At 47.4% G+C, this 7,221-nt stretch overlaps 1 pseudogene across 1 annotated transcript; it reads left to right on the top strand.

Moving 5' to 3' along the window:
* The first annotated feature begins 6,195 nt into the window (after positions 1-6,195).
* On the top strand, positions 6,196-7,064 carry LOC116546529 (annotated as a pseudogene). The gene has a single exon (XR_004266750.1). The product of XR_004266750.1 is annotated as a transcription factor BTF3 pseudogene (transcript).
* Positions 7,065-7,221: the final 157 nt, after the last annotated feature.

Here is a 7,221-nt window from a genome sequence, read left to right as displayed (position 1 = left end):
ATGGAGAATTGTTCAGTGGGGGTGGGGTGGGTGGCAACATGGTAAATTGTGGTCTTATCAGTGGGGGGCCTGGTCAGTGGGATATTAATCAGTGAGGTTTTGTCTGTGGAGCCTCTTGAGTGGGAGCCTACTTAGCCAGGGTCAGTGGGCACTTGATCAGTAGGACCTGGTCATATGGACCTGGTCTGGGGCCTGGTCAGTAGAAACCTGGCCAGCTGGCCGCTCAGGCAGGGAGTTTGTCTGTGGAGCCTTTTTGCCTCCATCTGTAGGGAAGGTGAGTCAGGGAACTCTGGAGGGCTGCAAGGAAGAGGACGTAGGAAGATGTGGTGAATCCAGCACTGCCGGGCAGATCTAGGACTTTACAAACAATCTGGGTTTCACCTAGAGAGGCTGACAGCCCTCTCTTTCCTGCCTGGTGCCCCTTCTCTGCACCCCTTGGACCATTCTGGGTGAGGAGGGCAGAGATTTGGGAGCACCTGTGGAGGCTCGAATGCTGACCCTGGGCCCTGGTGGTAACAGTGAGGACGTAGGTGTACCCATGTGTGGAGGAGCCAGGTCTGGTCAGAGAGGAGGGCCAAACACATGCATACACAGACACACTGTATGCACACATGTCAGTTCAGGGGGTAGAGGACTCTGACTCTGGGCCCTGTTGACCCAAGCAGGTTCCTGTTGTGATGGGTTGTGTCACCGACGATGTCATCCTTGCTGAGCCCCCATTGTCTGTGTTGTGGAGCAGTTAGAGACACACAGCAGTGTCTGTCAGTGGCTCTGCCTGCAGGACTGTTTTCTACATGAGAGGTACATCTCAGCACGGCTGACTGATCAGACTCAAGTTAGTGGAACCAGCTATCTTGTCCTCCTCCTGGCTTGGGAACAGTTGCTACCAGGTGGGTGGTTTTGGCCTCTGGGCAGCTACTTGAGGGTAATCCCTGAGCACTCACTGGGTGCTTGTTCTGGCTGACAGTCATTCATTCTCACAGCAATTTCCTTCTGCATCTCCTCAGATCATCCCCAGAACTACCCAGGACAACTTCATCAGGGTTCTGACACCAGGCTTAGTCCAACTCCATGGTAATCAAGATGGAGGTCCAGAGACAAACCCCTAGCATGGCACCTGCATCTGACCGCCGTTGGTGGGAAGTGACCAGCACAACATGGAAGAAGCCAGGGAAGCATGCAGCCAGCTGCCCTGCAGCCCCAGGGGCTCCTGGGCCTTGGGAAGTCATTCTCAAAGAGGAAACTGGTCACTTTGAGGTCCCCGGATGGAAGGGTGAACATAGCATCCCTACAACCCTGGCAGCCAGCAGCAGGCCATATCTCTTCTCACCCAACCTGTAGGACAGAAGTTCCCTCCTAGGGTACAAGTCCTGTACCTAAAGGGTGCTGGCCCAGTTGGGCTTCATACTGAGCCTGGGGAAAGGAGGGGAACCATTGCAAGCCCCCCAAGCAGCAGCCAGGACTACCACACATGGGATTCAGCCTTCTGTGGCCCTGGCCAGACTTTTTGCCCCAAGAGAGAACACGCTCACTCAAAGTGGTGTGTCGATACCCAGGTCCTGTGCATGCCAGGCAAGGCAAAGCTGGCTGAAAGAGCAATCATCCACCTCTGCAAGGGTATGCCAGGAGCAAGTGGGCCAGCCACCAACCTCACCCACTCAAGGAGGCAGGGATGGTTAGGTTCCCACAGCCTGAGTGGCCACCACCTGACAGCTTATGGAGTGGAGACCTGAGAAAAAGCAGATGGTACTGGGCTCTGCCTCTAAGGTAGAATAACTGATTTACCCTGACTGGCAGCGAGTGAGGTTGGTGGCTGGTCCACTGGTTCCTGGCACATCCTTGCAGAGGTGACTGGTTGCTCTTTGACCCAGCTTGGCTTTGCCCAGCATGCACAGACCTTAGTACAACAACTGTGCCACAAATGGAGTCACATTGAGGAAATGAGCAGCAAGGTCAGGAGCAGGGTATGTGCTGCCTTTGCGGTTCCAGTCCATGCATCAGGGATCGTATGGCACTGAGGGCTTCTTGGGTGCCAAGAGTCAGGTCACAGGCCGTCTTGAGGAGGACTTTATGTTCAAGTGCAGAAAGGACCCAATCTGTTTGATGAACCACATGGCCAGTTTCTGCATGTGGGCACAGTGCCACATCTTCCACCACTTTATGATGTGTCTTATCAGCACTGAAGAGACAGCCTGGAGACAGGGAAGAGGAAGGCTGACAAGGATGAGATGGTGAGTTCCAGCTTCTTTCTGACCCTGAGCTCACCCCCAGGTAGTCGTTCTCATCCTTTAGGAGTGGGAGAGCAAGATTGATGGCTTTGAGTGCTTCACCAAGCAGGTGGACAACAGGGCACTCAGTTCAACTTCATAGCCAATGAGTTGGTGACAGGCTTTAAGATAATGGTGACAGGCTTTAAGAAGGAGCATCAGAAGGTGGCCAGTTATTCTTCGGCCTCAGCCAGGTCTTGGAGCTGGAACAAATTCCCACTTCACCAGAGATGCCTGCAACACCACCAGAGAGCTCTTTGCCAATCAGCCGAAGCAGGACCTGGACCCACTCATGGATGTGTTAGTGCTGCTCAGGGCCACCAGACCAACATCCTGGACATCATCCATGTACACAAGGAAGCTCTTACTAATGACATGGTGAGCAGGCAACATGTGGCAGAAAGGAAGACAGAGGTGCAAAGGCTGATGATACCAGGATCACAGGAACAGGATTTCTTTGGCCACTTTGATTGAAATTCAACACTTCCATCCAATTTGAGTGAGAGACTTAAAATCACAGATGCAGCATTTCTTGCAACAAGAGATACTATTTTTTTAAAAAGTCACCTAGGAATCGATTGTGTTGAATGACTAGATATTTGATTGTGGACTTTTTCTAGCTTAAGGACACCTTCTACAGCAGAATAATAACACTATCAAAGAGCTAGTGCCAGCTATCAGTGGTAGTACAAGGATGGTTTTGTGCTCAGCTGAAACCAAGCTGAATATAGAATTGTGTAGGAAACAGTTAATATGGTGATAGAATAGAAACACTACCAAACTAACTAAATCATACCATGAATGCCTACACGACCATTGTAATACTGGAAGAAGAATAATACCATTTGTTTTATTGCTTTTTGAAGTATAAATTAGTGTATATGCTGTAGACCTCAAACCATATAAATAGTCTCAAAGAAGCTGTCTGGATAAAGCCTGCTGTGGATGTCTTTATACCCAAAGATTAATGCTATGGTTCAAATGTGTCCCCACCAAATCTCATGTTGGATTGTATTTCCTCATGTTGAAGGTGGAACCTGATGTGAGGTGATTGAATCATGAAGGCAAATTTCTCATGAATGGTTTAGCACCATCCTCTTACTACTGTCCTTAAAATCATGAGTGACTTTGCATGAGATCTGGTCATTGAAAACTTTGTCACCTTCCTACGCCGTGTTTTCCTATCGCCCTGTGAGACAACTCATTCTTAGCCTTGCACGACGATTGAAAGATTTCTGAGGCCTCCTAGAAGCAGAAGCCACTGTGCTTTCTGTCCACCCTGGAGAACCATGAGCCAATTAAACCTCTTTTTCAAAATAACTCATACAGAAAATGGCAAATGAGGGTTGCAGCATTGGTATAAAGTTACCTGAAAATATGCAAGCAGCTTTTGAACTAGGGAATGGGCAGAGGTTGGGAGAGTTTGGAGGGTTCAAAAGAAGACAGATAGGTGAGAACATTTTTGGACGGTCTTAGGGACTGCCTAAATGGTTGTGACAAAAATGCTGACAGAAACGTGGACAGTGAAGGCCAGGTGGAGGAGGCCTCAGATAGAAATAAGACACATTCTGTAAAATGTCTTCCTTTTGGATATGGAAAGGTTACACAATGTCTGTACCATCATTGTGCAGTAGAAGCAGTGACCTTGCTTTTTATTTCAGAGGCTCATAGGCAAAAGACACTGTAGACTTGACTCATGCAACTTTGGACTTTGTAACTTTGGGTTAATGCTGAAATGAATTAAGATTTTGGGAGACTGCTGGCAAGGCATGATTGTATTTTGCAGTGTGAGAAGGACATGAGATTTGTGGGGTCAGGGACAGAATAATATGGTTTGTCTCTATGTCTCTGAAAATTCATGCAGAATTACACTCCCTAACGTTAGAGGTGGGGCCTAGGTGAAAAAAGATATAATGATAAATGGGGTAGGAGTAAATTCTTCACAGATGGTAAAGTACCATCTCCTGATATGTTTTCCTGAAAGTGACTAGGTTCTCTTGAGCTCTGGTGGTTTAAAAGGGCGTGGAGCCTCCTTCCCTGCTCTGTCTTACTCCTACTCCTGCCGTAGGAGTCATCTCATTGGCACTTGGCTTTGTGGTATAACTAGGAGGCTCCCTGACTCCTCCCAGAAACAAGACACTATGCTTCCCTCACAGCCTGCAGAACCCTGAGTCAAACCCCTTTTATTTACGATAGTACAGTAAATTGGAACTGCAGAGAGGAGCTTTGAAATGCCTTCAAGGCCTTTTTCCCTTTGTCGTGGGTATTAGCACTGGGCTTCTTTATATGTAAATTTCTGAAGTCTTCTTGAATTTTTCCCCTTAAATGGGGTTTTCTGTTATTGCTACGTAGCCAAGCTGCTATAGAGATACATGGAAATGTAGAAGGAGGTTCAGAAGCGGGTGGTAAAGATTGGAAGGGTTTGGAGGGATTGGGAACTGACTGAAAGGTGAAGGCCTGGTGGGGTTGATTTAATCGTGGATCTGAGGGTCGTGGGGGTGGAAGGAAAACAGGAGGGTAGGGTGTCAGGGGGAGTAGGTTGGCAGTCAGGTGGTGAGAGGGTGGGGGATAGCAGGAAGGGGGATTGGCCTGCTACAGAGTCAGAGCCTCATGGAAAACTTCTGCTAGGGTAGTGTATCTGTGGCTTTGCTGGGTTTAGCCCCCACGGCTGCTCTCATGGGCTGGGCTTGTGTTAAGTGCCTGTATGTTGTCCACACTGAGGATGCAACCTGCTGGTGGTTCTGTGAATCTGGTGTTGGGAGGATGGTGACCCCCTGTGTGGGGCTCCAAGCCTATATTTTCCTTCTGTACTGCCAAAGTAGAGGCTTTCCAAGAGGCTCTGTGTTTCCAGCAGGCTCCTGCCTGGAAACAGTGGGAGTTGCGGTAGGGGGCAGATCCTTTATGAATGGTGAAGCATCATCTTGATGCTGACCTCGTGATAGTGACTTCTCATGAGATCTGGTTGTTCAACAGCATGTGGCACCTCTTTTCTCTCTCTCTGTCTTGCTCCTGCTCCAGCTGTATAAAGCATCTTCTTGCCCCTTGGCTTTCTGGTATGATTGGGAGGCTTCCTCTGTCCTCACAGAAGCAGAAGCCACTATGCTTCCTTACAGCCTGCAGAACTGTGAGCCAGTTAAACCTCTTTTCTTTATGATCATCCAGAAATATAGTGCTGCAAAATGGATCTATAAAATGCCTTCAAGGCCTTTTCCTCATTGTGTTGTCACAACCAGTATACAGATTATTTTCTTGCAGGTATCTGAAGCCTTCATAAATCTTATCCCTGAAAATGGACTTTTCTTCTTTTACCACATTGCCAGACTGCGACAAACATAGCTGACAGTGTAGAAGCAGATTCAGAAGTGGGTGAAAGTCAGAAGTCGAGAGAGTTGGGAAGGCTTTGAAGACAGGAAGATGAGGAAAAGTTTGGACTATTGAAGAAAACTGTTAAATAATTGTGATCAGAGTGCTGACAGAAGGATTGACTTTGAAGGAAAAGATCCCATGTGAAAATGAGGAATTTTCTGGGAACAGGAGCCAAGGTTGCATTTAATTGGCCTTAGCAAAGAATGTGGTTGCCCAGTGACCCTGCCCTAGAGATCTGTGAAACTATGAACTTCAGGGTGTTGATTTAGGGTACGTCTGGTAGAATGAAATTCTAGGCAACAAAACTCAGGAGGTGTCCTGTCTGCATCAAACAGCCTGTGCTCTTATGTATGACCAAAGAAATGACTTCAAGTTGGCACTTACATTTAAATGAGAAGCAGAGCTCACAAATTTGGAAAATTTGCAACGTGGCCAAAAAGAAGTGGTCAAAAAGAAAAGCTGATTGTCAGGGGGAAGATTCAAGAATGCTTCAGAAATTTGCATAAAAAAGAGCCCAGTGCTGATTGCCAAGACAATGAGGAAAAGCCATTAAAGTATTTCAGAGGCGTCCCCGCGTGTGTGCGCCTAATCTCAGCTGGTCCACCCGCGACCTCTTGAGCACCAACCCTAGTCCCCCGCGCGACCCCTTATCCGCTCCGACAAGATGAAAGAAACAATTATGAACCAGGAAAAACTCGCCAAACTGCAGGCACAAGTGTGCATTGGTGGGAAAGGAACTGCTCGCAGAAAGAAGAAGGTGGTTCATAGAACAGCCACAGCAGATGATAAAAAACTTCAGTTCTCCTTAAAGAAGTTAGGGGTAAACAATATCTCTGGTATTGAAGAGGTGAATATGTTTACAAACCAAGGAACAGTGATCCACTTTAACAACCCTAAAGTTCAGGCATCTCTGGCAGCGAACACTTTCACCATTACAGGCCATGCTGAGACAAAGCAGCTGACAGAAATGCTACCCAGCATCTTAAACCAGCTTGGGGCAGACAGTCTGACTAGTTTAAGGAGACTGGCTGAAGCTCTGCCCAAACAATCTGTGGATGGAAAAGCACCACTTGCTACTGGAGAGGAGGATGATGATGAAGTTCCAGATCTTGTGGAGAATTTTGATGAGGCTTCCAAGAATGAGGCAAACTGAAGTGAGTCAACTTCTGAAGATAAAACTTGAAGAAGTTACTGGGAGCTGCTATTTTATATTATGACTGCTTTTTAAGAAATTTTTGTTTATGGATCTGATAAAATCTAGATCTCTAATATTTTTAAGCCCAAGCCCCTTGGACACTGCAGCTCTTTTCAGTTTTTTGCTTATACACAATTCATTCTTTGCAGCTAATTAAGCCGAAGAAGCCTGGGAATCAAGTTTGAAACCAAGGTTAATAAAGTTCTTTGCCTAGTAAAAAAAAAAAAAAAAAAAAAGTATTTCAGAGACCTCCGGAGCAGCCATTGCTGTCACTGGGCCTGGGGCCCAGGAGAGGAGAATGGTTTCCCGTGCCAGCCCCCTGGCTCCACTGCTGTGTGCAGCCTCAGGACACTGCTGCCTGCATCCCTGTAGCTCTAGCTTCAGCTCCAGCCA

This window comes from Sapajus apella, unplaced genomic scaffold (genome assembly GCF_009761245.1).
Source record: "Sapajus apella isolate SASKATOON/1434 unplaced genomic scaffold, GSC_monkey_1.0 scaffold1022, whole genome shotgun sequence".
In the NCBI taxonomy this organism is placed as follows: domain Eukaryota; kingdom Metazoa; phylum Chordata; class Mammalia; order Primates; family Cebidae; genus Sapajus; species Sapajus apella.
Note: the sequence above shows the minus strand (reverse complement) of the source record. Positions and strands in the feature narration are given on the sequence as shown.